An 18,653-nucleotide genomic window follows, 5' to 3' on the forward strand; every position below is an offset into this window, starting at 1 on the left:
GTTGTGCTGTCATTTGTCATGCTAAATAAATACTCACTTTTGAACCTAATTTTATAGTTGTACTTTTGTTTCCTTTTCTTTTCTTTTTAAGAGGACCTTCAAAGTTATATATGTTAAGCTTCAGATGCCCCAAAACCTGAATCTGGCCGGAATCCTCCTTTATCTTCCTAGAGTTAGGTGGTTTTGGATAAAAAGCATTATCTTCCTTACGTCCGAGCTACAGACCATTGGTGTGTGACTAGTTTTCATGTAGACATTTTAGGTGGCTTCTGGCCTTCTTTTTTGGCTTATAGAATAAGTTGAGTTTCTAGAATTAACCAGGAGCTGAGGACCACTCCCTTCTGATTCATTCATGGCATTTGAGTTTGAAACTCTTAATTCTGAAGTCTCTTTGAGGCCAGGCCCCAAGGACAGATTTCTTCTTCCTTTGCCATTTGGCTGGCTCTCAAATGGAGGCAGAGTTGAAGGGAAGAGGGAGAAGAGGGCCTCATGCATACAGAATTCTAATTTGATGACTTTCGGGGAGTGCCTCCTAATTGGTCCCATTTGGTATATCTTGCTAAGGAGAAGGCATATGATGACCAGTGGAAGGAAGTGAGGATATTTAGCCTAGAGAAGGGATCTCTCTGTTGGAAACCTATGTTAGCAGCTCTTGCTACAACACTGCATAACAAACCACTCAAAACTCAGTGCTCAAAGGTAGTGGGTATTCATTTCTTGAATGCACAGATACTCAGATCAGCTCAGCTGATCTATGCTGGGTTCTGCCAGGCTTGGCTCCACTATGGGTGAGGTCCAGGGCTGTTCCGTGTGTCCTTTATCCTCCTTGAACCAGCAGCTCCCAGAGGCATGTTTTTTCTCATGGTGAAAGGCAAGAGCCCGAGAGACCAAGGCCACCTTTGCAAGCATATTTCAATCCTCTGCTTGCATAATATCTGCTAACATTCTCCTGGATGAAGCACATCGATAGCCAAGCCCCAAGTCAAGGGTGGAAGATCACTCTGCCCTGCTTTGAAGACAAAGCAAGCCATATGGGCAAGGCAACATCAGGGGAGCGGGCAAGATGGAGGTGGAGGCACAGAAGGAGGGAATATTTGATGAACAATCATCTAATATGCCATAAGAGCTGCCATTGCAAAGAAAGAGCAGATTCCTCGCCTCTCAGTCATCAATGCACTGGTCTAGTCTCATTCCCTGCTTTTACCAAAACCACTAAGTCTTACTTATTTTGCTTCGTTCGATCTAGAATGTGGTTCTTCATGCTTGCCTAGATTGCTGCTACAGCCTGATAACTGCTCTCCTTGTCTCTGGTCTCATCCTTTCCCAATTCGTCATCTACAGAGCCGCTGGCTATCGTCAGTATCCCATCAGCATCAGCATTAGCGTTATGTATTTTGCATTACACTTACTGGTTTCTGTGCCTTGTTCCTTCATTGTATTGGGAACTCCTGGCTGGCAAGAACTGTGTTTTCCTTATCTTTGAATCTCCAGCATCCTGCACTGGGCCTGCCACAGTAACACTTCAATAGGGAAAGAAGGAAGATGCGACTCCGATTTAAGTCTGTATGACCTTAAAGCCCAAACTCTTTCTACTCTACCATGATTTAGACTTAGTCACAGCTGTGTTGCTGATAAAGCTAGGGCTAAGGCTCAAACCGTCTCACTGCTACACCGGCGGAAGAGTAGGCTACTAGATCGAGATTAGTAAAGATCCTTTCTCCCATAATCACAGTAATCCTTCCTAATCCTAATTCTTGGAAAATGGAAAGGTCTTGAAGCCATAAAAAATTGTAAATGGCCATCAGCACTTTAAATATATGAAAAGATGCTCAACTTCACTCTTAAAGAAATGCATGTAGCATTTTTTACCTATCAGGTTGGCAGGGATCAAGAAAAGTTTTACCATTGTCTTGGTGAAGGGTGTGGAAAGAGGCATTCCCATGTATTGCTGATGGGAGCGTAAATCACTCCACTCTCTACAGAGGGTATTTGCGCAATGTCTGTCGGCTGGTTACATACTGATGCGGGGAGGTCTCCAATACACCCTGTGTTGTCAGTAAAAGGAAAGTTGCAGAACATGGAGTACACTCTTACTTTCTGTGTTTGGGGTGGGGGGGAGCAGATGCACATATATGTTGTTATTGTTGAAGCAAGCTCTAGAAAGATATCTAAGACACTGTTAATAGCGCTTGCCTTTGGGGGTGGAAGTGAGCAGAACAGGATGAGAGGAAGGTTTCCTCTTGTTCCTCTTGTGTATATTTGACATTTTCTCCCATTTAGAATAGAACTGTTTAGATGACATAAACAATATCAGAAGATCCACAAACTGGAAAACATATTTGCAACATGATATGGCAATGGGCTAATTTCCTTAATCTACAGAGTTTATAAATCAGTTAAATTAAGACAGAGGAAGAAGTAGGTAAGGAATATAAGCACTAATTTTAGAAAGAAAACCAAAAGGCCAGTAATTACATGAAAAAAAAAATGCTCAACTCATACATTATTAAAGAAAATAAAGGAAAAATCAGAAGGAATCCTTCGGAGAAGAATTGAGCTTTATTGTTAGACGTGTTTAAGTGGAGACTAAGTGACCGATTACTAAGGTTGCCACTGAAGAGTTTCTTTTAAGCATCTGGCAAAGGAAAGATTTCTAGCACCGGAAGGAATGAATTCATTCCTATCCTTCGAGGCCTTAATTCCTCTGGTACCCAATGGAGGGGTGTTCACAAGACCTAGGGTAAGAAGGGAAAGGGAAATAATGAAAAGTCACCTAGAAAGCACAAAATCTCAGAAATGAAAGGCAACCTGCCACCTAACACTCCGTCTCTTGGGACACAGTCCCGGATTTGCCACTTAATAACATTGGGCAAGTTTATTACTATATCATTCATTCAATAAATATTTACTGAGTTCCTTCTGTGTGTGTCAGGCACAGCCCCTGTCCTCATGGAGACAGACATTAATCAAATATTTATTCAAACAAATGTAAAATTATAACTGTGGCGGGCTACGAAAGCCTAAGAGTATGATGTGACCCAGACAGGGATTTTAGGAAAGTTGAATAGGAGTTTCATGAGACAACAAGGAGAGGGGAGAGGTGCCAGACGGAGGCAACAGCACGTGCAAAGGCCCCATCAGGAGGGCTCACGACAAGGCCTAGGAAGGGAAAAAATTGGATATGGTGATGACTGTGTGGTATGAGGCAAGGCTGAGGAGTGAGAGAGTCTGGCCTTAAGGAGCTCAGTCAGAGCCCTAAGGGTAATGGAACCCCTTCAGAGGGTTTGGGCATGGAGAAGGGGGCCAGGGCCTGGAGCAGATGTGCAGTTTTAAACAACTCTGGCTGCAGAGGGGAAAGTGAATTGGAGGAGGCAAGAGCCGATTGCACAGGTGGGCCAAGAAGACAAGAGAGGAGGGTGGCTCGGGTTACAGCGCTGGAGTGCCAGTGGAGCAATCCGGACCAAGGAGATAGATGCCTAGGCAGCAAAGTTGGCAGGATTCTCTGGTGGATTCCATCTGCAGAGTGACAGAGAGGAAGGAAAATGTCAATAATGCTTCCTGAGTGGATAGATGACAGTACCATTCATAGACAGAAAATAATGGGAGAAAACTAAGTTTGGGAGGAAATGCCAGGAGTTTGGTTAAGAAAACATGAGATGCTGGGGCACCTGGGTGGCTCAGTCGTTAAGCGTCTGCCTTTGGCTCAGGGCGTGATCTCAGAGTCCTGGGATCAAGCCCCACATCGGGCTCCCAGCCCTGCTGGGAGCCTGCTTCTTCCTCTCCCACTCCCCCTGCTTGTGTTCCCTCTCTCGATGGCTGTCTCTCTCTCTGTCAAATAAGTAAATAAACAAAATCTTTAAAAAAAAGAAAACATGAGATGCTTTTGAGAGGACACATCAGTCAGTCAGCAGCATTTACTGTGGAACGCCCACGGTGCAGCTGGCAGTGGGATACACAGCTGTGTTTATTTGTAATAAAGGGGAACAAAGAGATAAACACAATACCCTCTTTGAGGCCCCTTCTGTTCCACTCTTCTGTTGTCTCTTCCTTCTTCCTTCTGTCGTTTGCCTATTTTCTGACTCTCTTTTCTCCTCATCTGTTGGACGGAATGTTCCAATACCTTAAATTTATAGCTTCTTGGCCTATTAATTTCTAAAGACCTTTATCACCACTCACTTCACTCTCTAGTCCCATGGCCACACCGTGAACCTTATCACTCAGAACCCACCAACCTTAAACTTCTCATGTTAACTGTGCTCTCCTGTCCTGCCAGCTTTCCCTTCCCCTCTTTGTCCACGTCCTTCTGCATTTACTGTCCTGTTTCTTTCCTTCCCGTTATTTCCAAACCTCCCACAAGGATCACCTCCCTATCATCACCGAACATATAACAAGCATTCAATAAATAACTGTTGAGGGAACGAGTGTCTCTGCTTCCTTATTAACCAACCGCTTGTAGCAGTGTTGACCTCCTTCACTGCACCGGTAGGCCGATGGGGCATCCTAATTACCGAATCCAGTGGGTATTTTTTCCAGCCTTTATCAGACTACCCTTCATTGTGGCTGGCCTTGTTGCCTTTCTTTTCACACTCTACATTTCCTTGAATTCTGCATTTTCTGCCCCTCTACTTTTTCCTCACCTCTTTCAAGGAATCCTAACCCTCAAGGAGTGTCTTCAGCCTTCTTCATGCCTCACCTACCCATTTTCCCTAAATGATCCTATCCACTCTCTGTGTTGTGAGTCCCAAAATATCTACGTCCAGTTCAGAACTCTATTAAACTCCAAAAATGTGTTTCTACCTGCCTACTGGGTAGGTATTTGTTACATATTTGTTGAATGAATGAGGCACCTATAAGCTCCCCCCTCACAACTACCATGTCCAAAAAAGAAATCATCTTTTCCTTCCAACCCACTCCTCCTCTTTTTTTGTTTCCTATTCTGGTTAATGGTAGTGCTACCTATCTAGTCATCCAAACTCCTCATCTTAAGCACTAAGATCTGATTATTTTTACCCCTAAATACGTTTAAATCTGTATCTTCCTCGATCCCCACTACCACTACCTTAGTCCAGTCCCTCATCAGATCCCTGCTGTGTTTTCCTTTCTCATTCTTGCAACTCACCTAGATTATTCAAATAGGTTTCTAAACTAGTCTCTCTGGCCTTTACCTTTCTCCTCTCCAGTCTTTTTTTTTTTAATTGAGATAAAATTCATCATTTTATCATTTTGAAGTATACAACTTGGTGGTTTTTAGTATATTCACAGTGTTGTACAGCCATCACCACTAACTAATTCCAGGACTTTCCCATCACTCCAGAAAGAAACTCTGTGCTTCCCAACCCCCATCTCTTGGCAACCACTCATCTACGCTCTATAATTATGGATTTGCTTTTTCGGGACATTGTACATAAGTGGAATCCTACAGCATGTGGCCTTTTGTGTTTGACCTTTTTTACTTAGCATAATGTTTTCTGAGGTTCATTCACATTACAGCATATATCAGTACTCCATTCTTTTTTATGGCTGAATAATATTCCATTGTATGGATGTATCACATTTTGTTTATCCATTCATCCACTGATGGACATTGGGGTTGTCTCCCCTCTCGGCTATAATGAACAGTGCTGTTATGTGCACTAGCGTAGTTTTCTACGTGGACACTTGTTTTCATTTCTCTTGGCTATATACCTAGGAGTGGAATTGCTGGGTCATTCATTAACTCTCTGCCGTACAGGTTTCCATAGTGGCTCACAACTGACAGCCACCATTCCCATCAGTAGTGTGTGAGGGTTCCAGTTTCTCCACATCCTGGCCAATCCTTGCTATTTTCTGGTTGGTTGGTTGGTTTCTCTGTTTTTAATAGCCATCCTACTGGGTGTGGGGTGACATCTCGTTGTGGCTTTGGTTTGCATTTCTCTAACGACTAATGATGTTGAGCATCTTTTCACTTTTTGGCCATTTGTACATCTTCTTTGGATGCAGAGTCTTTTTAAAAAGCAATTTCATCATGGCACTTCAGTACTAAAAGTTTTAATCACTCCCTATTGTCTAAATAATAATATTAAAATTTCTCAGTGTGTCATACAAGGCCCTTCAGGATCTGGCCTCGGCTTTTTTATTTTTATTTTTGCTCAGCAACACCTTCAGTTACCCCCCTCCTCTGACTTGATGTTTTAGCCATATTGAACTGACGAGAGGTAGGGAGATCGTACTTTCGTTCCCTTTCTTGTCGACTCAGTCTCCAACAATAGAGGATGCTCAACCAAAGTTAAGGAAGAGTCATCTGAGCAGTGCAGTGATGAGGTGGGATTAGGATACCTGTGAGCCCTGCTGGTGTTTCCTTTCTTCCTCTTATTCTCTTGGCAGCTCTCACTTTGCCCTGATCAGACCATGTGAGTGCCGGACAGGACTATATTTGCGTCTCTAGACCTTACTGAAAGGTTCCCGCTTAGGTCTTCCTGGACTGCGAGGTGTGCATTTCTTCATGTCCCTGCACATCCTGGGACTCTACGACCCAGGAGGCAGCAGGTGGGCCAATAGAGGAATAGTAGCCAATTTGTTCTGTAGGCCCTTCCCTCTCTTGTCTTGACTGCAAAGGGCTGGAAAGTCGGCTTCTATTGTGATTAAGTTATAATTTAAGGCAGTGAACATGTGCTCTGCTGGCGGCTATAAAGATTCAAATCATAAAGTTTTACAGTGGAACGGTTTCTGTAAAAGCATCGTTAGGAAGTGGGAACCATGCCTTTAATTCTTATGACATATGGGACTGCCTGGTTTGTTTTGGTTTCAGTGGAGTTTAGTAGGGTGATGGTCTGACTAATTAAAGTCAGACCTTCTTCCTCGCCACAGTGCTGTACCCTGTCAGAGGACAGTGTAGAAAGGTGGAACTTTCTCTCCACTTCTGTTCCGATCTCGGTTATTCAAGGACAAGAAACTCTTAGAAATCAAGAGTAACCCTTTAATCACTGAGTATTTTAAAATCTCCTCCAACCTACTAGGCTTTATTCATTGAGGAGTCCATGTCTTCCTCTGTCCCTTACTGGCCAAGAAGGCAAACCTAGACAGTGAACCAAGCCTAATGTAAGAAGATGATTTCATTCAGGGGGATTAGCTGAGGAGATAGGTGAGCCTTGTAACTATGTCAATGGTAGAAACAAAGAGAATAATAGTTGAGTAGCTCTCTTAACCAACTTTCACTTAACTTACTTGCCTGGTTAACCGTCGCTCTCTATGCCGCGTGTAATGTACAGATGCCTACGGTGTACTCTCAGGTGATGGTTACTCTTGATTTTGCTGTTACAGGATACGCCATCTCACTGCTCCTTCCACCAGCTGACTTGTATGCTAACCAAGACCCGGCTATACTTGCCCCTAAGCCTGTTTATGCCAATGGTAGTTGCTATTATAACGCCTAATTTCATTAAATATTTTGTAAACTCAACAATAAAGTGGGAGAGATGTTTTTTGTTGTTGTTTTATGAAAGCCAAGTTGAAAACTAAGGTGAGTTTTTAAAATAATGGCTGCTGAAAGAGCTCTGAGTAATACTGACGGAGGGAAAACATCACAACAATCTGGGACTTTGCAATCTAATTTCCCTAAGTTCTCGTTCCACTATAAAAAAACTAAAACCAAGAAATGTAGACAACGTATTATGGGTGTGATTTATGCAGGAAAGATCTGGAAAGCCAGTCAGCAGACACATTTCTTGGCCTTACATCAAAAAATTGGGGAATGAATCTACATTTGTATATTTTAAGTTAAAATAAAATGTTTGAGGTAAGTATATATCTTTTTAAATGATATTCTGCTTTACAGGACTTTTGGATAATCAACCAGTGTGTTGGGTAAGCGGGTTTCTCTGTAATAGGATTTATCATTTATTGGTATCATGGTATCATTATTGAGTGTGTTAAATCTTTGTAATGGAAGGCATTGCTATCCCCATTTTACAAGTGAGGAAACTGAAGCTTAGAAGAGTTAAATTGTGCTAGTTCACACAGAGAGGGTGACCACTTCAAGTCCATTAGCTATAGAACCAAGAAGAAAAAGAAAAGTCCACTGTGGAATATGGGAGCAAATGGGTCAGGGAAAGAAGCATTTGTGTTTGATCAAAAAAGTAATAATAAGAGGCACCTAGTAGGCTGCTGGGAATATGAATTTGTTATCAACACTTTGAAAAAACATAGTATTATCTTCATTTATTCAACAAATAACTATTGAGTGACCTATTCTGTGCCAAGCACTATTCTACATTTTGGGGATACGGTAATGAACAAAATAGATGGAAAACTCTGACCTCATACATTGTAGCTTACATTCTTGTAGAGCTGAACATGTATACATCATATGCCTTAGCACTTCCAACCCTTGGTATATTCCCTAGAGGAACTCTTGCTCACATCCTCCAAGAGATGTGTGTATAAAAATGTTTACAGCAGAATTGTTCGTTATAGCAACGAAACAAAGCCTGTAAATAACCTATATGTGCATTAACAAGAGAATGGATTAACAGATTGTGGTATATTCATATAATTGAATACTATAAGGAGGTGAAAATGAAAGCACTATAACCCTATGAATCAACATAGAGAACTCTTAGAAATATAACATTGAGAAAAAAAAAAAACAGTTGCAGAAGAATACACACAAGTCTGGGAAGGGATGAGGGTGTTAGGAGATGGGATCCAGAAAGAGCACATAACTATTAGTGGTTCTGTTCTATTTCTTAAGTTTGAATGGTGGTTCACAGATGTTCATTTTACTATTATGTTTCATAAGAATATGTCTGTATCGTATATCTTTGTATCATATAATTCATATAATATTTAATAAAATGTTAGTGCCTGAACAAAGAAAAGAAAATGGAAAAGTTATAGAGATTAAATTCAAAGATCTTGAAGCATTTGGCTGGCTCAGTCAGTAGAGCATTGATCTTGGGGTCATAAGTTCAAGCCCAATGTCAGGAATAGAGCTTACTTTAAAAAAAAGGTCAAAGATCTTGACTTGGAGAATCTTGGGGTTAGAAAAGCTAGAAAGCCAGACCCCAAACAATCTGTGTAGCTTGTACCAGGATCCAGGCCCTGGTTTTTCTTTCTGTCTCTCCCATATAGGTGGATCTTCACGCTCTGGAACCTCTCTACTCCTTCACAGTATATGGTCTGTGACTTCAGAAACACTGTAGAGACTGACATTGGGACCTTATAGCAGGGGTAGTAAATGCTACAGGGCGGAAGCTAATGGTAGCTTGTGGAAGGTATATGTTAGACTTGCCAGGCTGTGGGCTTGGAGTCATCAGGCTGAAGATAAAAGATATCTTTGGCTAGGTTTCTATCTTAGCCTTGAACCAAAGCTCTGTATGTCTGCATGTGTTTTTATGGGTATGCTTATGTTTTTGGAGTGGATGGAATACACCAACCAAGCTTGGTGAAAAAAATTTGCTCTGACCTTGGCAGAACAGCAGATGGCCTGATCTACGTCTCTGACCCCAAGTCATAATATTTGTCTCAAAGCAATCATACATAATATAAAGAAGGAACCCATCAGTTATGTATTTTAACTAGGTTGGTTGGTTTGGTTACCAATCTAATTCTTTGGGAAGCGTAGCTCACTAGGAAGGGAATAAAGCAGTTACTATTAAAAATAAGACGAAGAGGGGCACCTGGGTGGCTCAGTCAGTTGAGCATCCAACTCTTAACTTTGGGTTGGGTCATGATCGGTCCTGAAATCGAGCCCTGTGCCAGGCTCTGCACTCGGTGGGGAGTCTGCTTGAGGATTCTCTCCCTCTCCCTCTGCTCCTTCCCCGGCTCTCTTTCTCTGTCTCTGTCTCTGAAATAAATAAATAAATATTTTAAAAATTAAGAAGAATGGAAATAAATTGAATTACACTTTCTAAAGCTATTTTCTGGGCAGGCTAAAGAGTATTCCAAGTGCTTCCCAACATATCTAGGTTCATTCACTCACTTTAAAAATTCCTTTACTCAACAAATATTTACTGATAACCTATTATGTGCCATTACTAATCCTAGACTTTGAGGATGCATTAGTGAATGAGTGGATATGGTCCTTCCCCTTACAAGGGCTATAGTTCACTGGGGAAAGCAAACAAACTAAATATTTATTATTACACACAGGGATGAATGCTATGAAATAAATGGTGTAATAATGTAGAATAATTGTAATAGTAGTAATAATCTACTAAAGGTGGTCTCTGAAGAAATGCATTTGTATAAAGAGCTAAAGTAAAGACCTACGATGAGCAAAGGGCACACTAAAAAAAAAAAAAAGAACAGGTTATTTCAATAATCTTAAAGCAGGAAAGTGCTTGTTGCATTTGAAGAATGAGAAAGAACCAGTTAGCTATTGCTACGTGACAAACTACCACAAAAATCTCAGTTGCATACAGCAGTAGCACTTAGTTCTCATGCATCTGTAAATCAGCTAATCTAGCTTCAGCTTGGCCAGGCACCATTGCTCCTTGCAAATGGGTTGAGCTCCAGTCTGATCCACGGATATTCATTCTGCAGCTTGGGCTGAAGAGAGAGCAGCTAGGTCGGGAGAATGTCTCTTCAAGAAGGCCAGCCACACAAGTACATTTCAAGCCCATGCTTGGGACATATCTGACCCAACANCAGTCTGATCCACGGATATTCATTCTGCAGCTTGGGCTGAAGAGAGAGCAGCTAGGTCGGGAGAATGTCTCTCTTCAAGAAGGCCAGCCACACAAGTACATTTCAAGCCCATGCTTGGGACATATCTGACCCAACGTACCATTAGCTGAAACAATCACGTAATTGAACCAAAAGTCAAGAAGCAGGAAAGTAAACTTCTTTATGGAGGCAGCAGGGGAGCAAATATTTTTGGACAATAATCTAATCCAGCATTGTCTACCTCTTGTTCATGAATTTCACATACCTCTCATTTGCAATACATACTCACCTACAATCCCAAGACTCCCCCACATTTTATCTAAATCATGGCACCTGGCTTATTAAAGTCCAGGATCTTATAATCCCTATATTAGGCCTAACTGGGATTTCTCTTTATCTGAAGACCTAAGAACCAAAATAAATAAATAAACCACCACACCCACCACCCATTTAGTATACAGTGGTGGAATAGGTACAAGATAACAACAATAAACTACTCTATTCAAAATAGGGAAGAACTAGATGCATATAGAAATCATCAGTTCACAGCAGTTCTGAAATTCTACTGGGCAAATGTTGACAGGTCCCACCATCCTGGGACTTGGGAATTCTTTGATTAGTCCTTGGTTGTGTTTTCTGGGAGTAGATCTCCAATCCATTGTTCTCTATGGTTCTTTGTTCTATCCTCTAGAAGTTCTTGCTTTTCCATCAGCCTTGGATGCTTCTTCCTTTTTAGAGACAGTGGGAGGGGTTGGGGGGGAGGGGCAAAGGGAGAGAGAGAATCTTAAGCAGGCTCTGTGCCCACTGCGGAGCCCAATGCAGAGCTCAGTCTCATGACACTGAGATCATGACCTGAGCCAAAATCGAGTTGGGCCCTTCACTGACTGAGCCACCCAGGTGCCCTTCCTTGGCTGCTTCTAAAGAGGGCATTAAATAATATGTCTTTCTGATGGCTGTGCAGCTTTTTCTGCCTTCTACCTGCCTGTAGAAATCTGGGGACTCAGAGATCTTTTTACATCTTGAACAGTCTCAGCTTCTTTTAGCTGGAGTTGGCAGTGCTTTTGCCAATACAACCCTCTCACAAACTTTGTGGGTTTTCTATATATTTGATACTAGTCAACTCTGTATGCCACAAGCCACACCCACAGTTTTTACAAGACTTGATCTATCCAGACTTAATTACTGGCAGTCTGGACATGTCAGGCTTCTGGAGAACCATACTCATAAGCTATCTAGGAGACTCTTTTCCAGCTGAAAGAACAGACTAGATGCCACCTTATTTTCCTCGGAGCTTAATGAAGACCCTTAATTTTTTACTTCACCTTGAGATGATCTCTTCTGGCAGCATCCTGAATTTGACCTTTAGCCCCAGGATGGATCTTCATGTGAAAATCTTTTACTGGAGAGGCTGGAGTTGAGAAAGTTTTATGTTTCAAGCCACTAAGTTCTGAGTTCTTTGTATTTCTACTGAATTCTGCTTGTAGACTAGCCAGTTCTTTTTAAAGTTTCTCTCTTTCTTCTTAGTGCCTCATCAAATATAGCTAAAAGCAACCAGCTCATGATTTCAATATTTTGCCATAAGATCTCCTCCAACTCTACTAGTTCATTAGATCCATTTTCTGTCTTCCAGATTACTATTGTTTAACCAAGTGTTTACCTCTACATGATACAAGTTGCTATTTTTCTAGTCTCTTACATCAGCTTCCTTGCAGCTCTGCCTAGTTCCAAAGCCAGTGTCCCACATTTTAGTTGTTGTGTTGTTTTTATTGTAATAGCATTTCAATATTTAGAGTGATTGAAAAAGATGAAATCACCAAAGCAAGTCATGTTAAAAGGAGAAAATAAAAGGGCTCAGATCCAACCCCCAGAGACCTATAACATTTAAGATTTAGTAGAAGAAGAAGAAAGGAGTCTGAGAAGGATAGTAAAACCAAGGAGCAGAAGGGGAAGTGTTTTAAGAAAAAAGCAAATGGTGAGCTATGTCAAATGCTACTGAGAGATCAAGTAAAGGGTTGTGTCTGCAAGATTTGGCAATATGGAAGGTGATGGGTAGCCTTGAGAGCCGTTTTAGTGGAGTGACAGGGCAAATTCAAATTGTCATGAGTTGAAGAGTTAATGAGAGGTGAGAAAAGGTACGTAGCATATGTAGACAACACTGGAGCTGTTTGGCTATAAAGAAAAGCATAAAAATATGACGGCAAGCAGAGAGATGTGAGGCTAAGTGAGGGATTTTTTTTTAAGTAGAGGATACTAGTACATTTGTGAATGCTGATGGAAATGATTCAGACAAAGAAAAAGACGAGAAAAAGAGATGATGATTAATGATGCAGTTTTTAAAAGGCAAAAGGGATAGGATCCAGAGCACATGCGGAGGACTGACTTTAATAGGAAGAGGATCATTATTCTCGTCAGGAAAATGGGTGCTAACCCAGAGATAGGAAGCTGAAACAGTGATAGCTAACACCTCCTGGCTGCCTGGTATTTGGCAGGCGTTGTGCCACATGTTTTGCATGCACTGCTTCAGCCCCTGTGAGCTGGGTTTTACTGCATCCCATTTTACAGATAAGAAAACAGAGACTTAAAGAGGCTAAGTAATTTTCCTAGGATTTTTCCACTTGCAAGTAGCAGAACTAGAACTTGCATCCAATCAGTCTGACTCTGAGCCCACACTCTTTTTTTTTTTTTTTAAGATTTTTTTATTTATTTGCAGGGGGAAGGACAGAGGGAACGGGAGGGAGAAACCCAAGCAGACTCCATGCTGAAAGGGGAGCCTGACAAGAGGCTGTATCTGAGCCGACACCAAGAGTCGGATGCTCAACCGACTGACCACCCAGGCACCCCTAAACCCTTGCTCCTAACTGACTCAATTCATTTTTCCATAGAGGAATAATATTTTTTTAAATGAGATAAAACCAAGAATGTACTGCAAGCCAGACCAAAACTTGTCTGAACGAGATCTCTGCAGTCTCCCTTCTCAAGTGGGCAGAAGGAGTAGGGAGGAGTAGGGAGAGAGGAAGGAGGGAGATCAGACCAATGCTAATACCAATCTTTTCCCTTTTTATATACTGCAGATTTTTCAAAGCATTTTTGTGTTCCTCTCTCAGTGAGTAATGAATAGCTTATATGGAGCTAACGGTCATTTCTTAGGAAGAAAAGGAGCTCTTTTCTGGTAGCCATGAGGTACTTGAGTACTAGGGGACCTGAAACGGGCTTCTTTGCATTTCACATTGCTAGCCCTTGGCATAGCCTGTGGCTAATTCAATCATAATGTTAATTTACATGCACCTTTCAAGGGGATCAGTTCCATCTCCTCGTAGGCCAGTTAGCTCTGCTCCACCCTGCTCAATGGCAGAAGCCCAGCTTGTGGATACCTGTTCTGGATCAGAGAGAAAGCTAAGAGGAAGTATTGGGGAGGAACCATCTCCAGTGTCAACAGCACTACTTTAGAAAGCATCCCAACATGTAGAGTTGGAAGATACATTCATCACATTAACATGCGCATTGCTGGGGTGCCTGGGTGGCCTGGGTGGCTCAGTCGGTTAAGCCTCTGCCTTTTGCTTAAGTCATGATCCCTGGGTCCTGGGATCCAGCCCCGCTGTTGGGCTCTCCACTCAGCAGGCAGCCTGCTCCTCCCTCTGCCACTGCCCCTGCTTGTGCTCTCTCGCTCTCTCTTAAATAAATAAATAAAACCTTTAGGGGTGCCTGGGTGGCACAGCGGTTAAGCGTCTGTCTTTGGCTCAGGGCGTGATCCCGGCGTTCTGGGATCAAGCCCCACATCAGGCTCCTCCGCTATGAGCCTGCTTCTTCCTCTCCCACTCCCCCTGCTTGTGTTTCCTCTCTCGCTGGCTGTCTCTATCTCTGTCGAATAAATAAAAATAAAATCTTTATAAATAAATAAATAAATAAAACCTTTAAAAACAAAAAGACCACAATGTAAACCATTTTGTGCCCATTCACTCAGCAGAGATTGAGCTAGTCCTGGGTTCCAGGCCCTGTGCTGGCTCACAGGGTGCAGAGTAGAATGAGGCTCTTCTCCTGACCTTGAAGAGCTCCTAAGCTCACGGGCAAGCAGATTACCTTGCAAAGGTGTTTGATGAAGGTATGTCCAAGGAGCTGGAGAGCAGGCAGTAGGCAAGAGTAGACAGGTAACCAGATGAGGGCCAAAGTGTGTAAGTAGCACTGCAACTTGATCTAATTCGAGATTATGGTTTCTAGTTTGCTTTCATGTACATGTTTATTATTCTTTTGAATCAGATTTGCAGACTTCCCCCTCATTACCTTTTCTCCCTTGAGCCTTCCAAAGCCTATCAGAATGAAATCGTCAAGTATGTCAAGGACCAAGAAACCCCCAACGCTGTGAGCTCCCTTTTCCAGGTGGAGAGTCTGGGCCCACAGCTGGCCGTTGCTGTCCTAAGCCACTTAGTCTCTCCAAAATCCGTTTTCCCAGACTTGGACTCCAGACTCCCCTTCCTCACCTATCCTTCACAAGCTGTAGGGCCTCCTGAGGAAGGGGCTGGGTGAGTTCACTTCTAGAGTTTACTAGTCAGGATAAGCTCATTTCTACACCAAGCAGACCCTGTTCCGAGGGCAGCTTCACAGCAGTGATTTGGGAATTCAGGTTCATCTGAACCCCTAGGGTTCAGAATCCTCTGCTGGATGTTCTAGCTGGCGTATGAGAAAAGAAAGAGAGCATAAAAGATCAAGTAGGAGACTTATTGGCCCAGGGGAAATAGCATAGCACACGTCACCTTCACCTACGATCCAATGACTGGAGTTCAGTCATGTCTAACCACAAGGGAAGCTAGGGAAGACCGTCTAGCTGTGTGCCAGGAAGAAGAAACAGGTTTCAGCGGGCACACAGTAGACTCTGCCCCCCAATGGGCAGAACTGACAGGGTAGACTGCTGAGCTTGGTGACAATGACGACAATGAAGCAGCAACAGGACCCCCAACGTCCATGTCTGGGGACCAGGGGCGTTCTACTTCAGGTTTTAGGCGGGATGGCTGGCGGAAGCACTATCCACCTCATTCCCAAACGGAGCCCCACATGAGGGGATGAGTGAGACCGGCTTTGAATAGGATGAGGGGCGGGCAGACTCGGGTGGCCTGGAAGAGGGTTCTCTGGTGGGCTCTCCTGAGTAATACTGTAACGGAGTCTGTCAGCTTTTTCAACCAGGGTAAGCACAGATTCCCTAAGCCATCCCTTCAACATAATGAATTAACTTCTCTCTTGTACACTGAGAATGAACTGTCTAGGTGGACTAATTGTACCATCCTTGGGAGAACTAAGAAAATAGTTACTCAAGTAATTTTTCTGTCCCTGAGGTTCAGTTGAGGAACCCTGGTTGAGAACCACAGCCTGTGGAGCTGCAGACAGCGTTTTGTATTGAAGCAAATGCTCTCGGCTTGTCCCGTCCCCCCCCCTCCTGCCCCCGAAAGGAAACAAACTGATGTCATGAGAAATTCCTTTCTAATAACAAAAACAAATGGGCGGTCTCAGGGGACTTTTCATATGGAGAGACAGTGGTCGTTTAAGAATGAGGAAATGGTGAGTCCTGCTCAGAGTTCTGGTGAAGTATCAGGTAGAATCTTTCCAACATCATTCTGAATCAAGAGAGGCAGTGAAATCACTTTAGTAAAATCTTGGAGTGGGAAAAATGTAAAGAAAACAAAATCCGACTAAGGCTGCTTTTCCCCAGGAAAGGCATTAGTCAGGCAGCCGTTGGAGCCAGCCGCCTCTCAAGAGCCTGTTTTTCAGTGTCACTACGGTGACTCTCCATGCTCTGGGTTTTAATTCTAGCCTCTAATCTCAGTTGCTTCTGTGATAAATTAATTGTAATGATAGAGGCCCCAGTTACGAGGTCTGCACCGTTTGCTTGTAATGTGAGCGACAGGTTTAGGACCTGCTTTATTTAAGATGCTGGGGTAATTACATGGGAGTTAGCATATGCAGGCAGAGATATGATTCATTCTTCCAGCCACAAGCATGACACAGCTGTTTGCGGGATAAAATAGGGGAACCGTGTTGTTACAAAATGTTCCCCTTATTATACCTCATTAAAAACAAGGCTGTGATAAGTCAGGACTGGCAATGAAGAAAATCTATTGCCCCTCTGTAAAACCTGATAGGAGAGAGACTCAGAGCTGTGCTGTGTCATTTTATTTTTTTTTATTTTATTTTTTTATTTTTTTGTCCTTTCTCTGACTCTTCTCCCTGTTATTTAGCAACTCACCGAATACTTGGGGAGGGAACAGTCTCCCAGACCCTCTTCCTTTCTTCTAATGAAATAGGGTCTGCCCTTTCCCTTTCTTAGAAAAAGCTGAGGATTTTCAGAAAGAGAGAGCATTCACTGAGAACAAAGGATGAGGGTCTTTTTGGCGACCTGGCCCAATTTTGTCCTCATCACCTTCAACAGGAGCACGTGGGCTAAGAGAGCTCCCAGAGCAGAGAGAGCTCGGAGGCTCCAGCAGGAAGCAAAGCTTCAAAGTCAGAGAAAGCCACGGGCAAGAGACAGAGGCTCATTCCTTTCAAGAGACAGATATATGCTGTCTTCCCCCATCATCTTACTTTTTAAAAATAACCTTAAAAATTGAAATGCATTTTTGGCCTCATTTTCCTCCTTTTCCCTCTCTCCAAGGGAACTAGAGAGAGTCTAAACCAACCTGCTGATTAACATTGAACCCAGGGCCAAATAAATTAGGCTATTCTTTATCAAAATGGATGGTTAGGAAAGATAGGAGCTCTTTAGGAAATAGCTACTCAAGCCCAATCCAGAAGAGCTGTTCCTTGAGACAGGAATGTGTCTGTCCAACAGTGAAGCCCACTTGGGAAACCATAGATTTTAATGATTAAGAGCATGGGCCGAAATGCTAGACTACGTGGGTTCAAATAGCTCCACCACCTCCTAACTACGTGGCTTCGGGGAAACTGAGTCAATATATCTGTGCCTCAATCTCCCCAATCTATAAAATGAAATTGGCAATAATTTTGCCTACCTGTATGTTTATTATAAGAAGTAAATATGATAATACATGTAAAGAGCTTAAAATAATGCCCGGCAAATATCAAGTGCCAAATAACTGCTATTATTATAAGTAGCACAATTAGCAGCAGCGAACTGCTATGAGCCAGGTTGTGTGCTAGATTTGAAAGCACAGTTTTGTTTTGTTTTGTTTTTTAATGTTGCTGCAACAGAATTAAGGACTCTAACCTGATTTATGATCCTTCTTCGAAGTTTGGGCTTGGGGACAAAGTCCCAAAATTTTGGCTAGAGATACAGGGTGGGAAGTTCACAGGCATTCATAGTTGTTTGAGTTACAAACCAAAGACCTGCTTATCTTGGTATATGGGTGTCTTAGAATCATGGCCTTCAAACATTTTACACTATGATTTATATTTAAAAAATTTGTTTTACAACGTGACTTAGTAGACACACTCACCAACTGAAACAAAATATTCACAAAGATAGTACTATTCTTCCTTTATGTAATGCACTCTACAATTTTCTGTCTTACTCTATCTATTACATTTCATTAAAAAGTGCTGATGATCCCTCTTAAGTTGATATTACTCTCCATTAATGGATCTCACTTTGTAAGTGATGGGCACTTGGTTAGTTCTCAAAAAGTGCTTGTTGAATTGAGTTGAAATATTCCAGAAGAGGGGTTAGAATATGAGAAGGACAGAAACAAGTGTATATGGCATGTTCAAGTTTTAAAATACTGCTGAGGTGATAAAAGTTGACGCTGAAGGGGTAGGATATGTATATGTATCTCCAATAGTTAGGGTCAGGACAGCAGTAGATCCCCAGAGAACAGATAATGTAGATTTATAGATAACCATACTATGAAGTCAAAGGTGTTAAACATCTTAAGAACAATTTGGAGAAGTTGTGGGAATTCAGAGGAAGCTGAGATGGCTTTCAGCTGGGAATTCCTGGTATTCCTCAGGATTCTGTTCTACACATTGTTCATTCATTCATTTGTTAAAGAATATTTTTTAAGTTCCCA

At 42.3% G+C, this 18,653-nt stretch overlaps 1 protein-coding gene across 3 annotated transcripts in view; it reads left to right on the plus strand.

The window, feature by feature from the left end:
* RNF220 (ring finger protein 220) overlaps window positions 1-18,653 on the plus strand; it is a 216,699-nt gene that overhangs the window by 47,308 nt on the left and 150,738 nt on the right. The window lies entirely within an intron of this gene.

This window comes from Ailuropoda melanoleuca, chromosome 2 (genome assembly GCF_002007445.2).
Source record: "Ailuropoda melanoleuca isolate Jingjing chromosome 2, ASM200744v2, whole genome shotgun sequence".
NCBI lineage: Eukaryota > Metazoa > Chordata > Mammalia > Carnivora > Ursidae > Ailuropoda > Ailuropoda melanoleuca.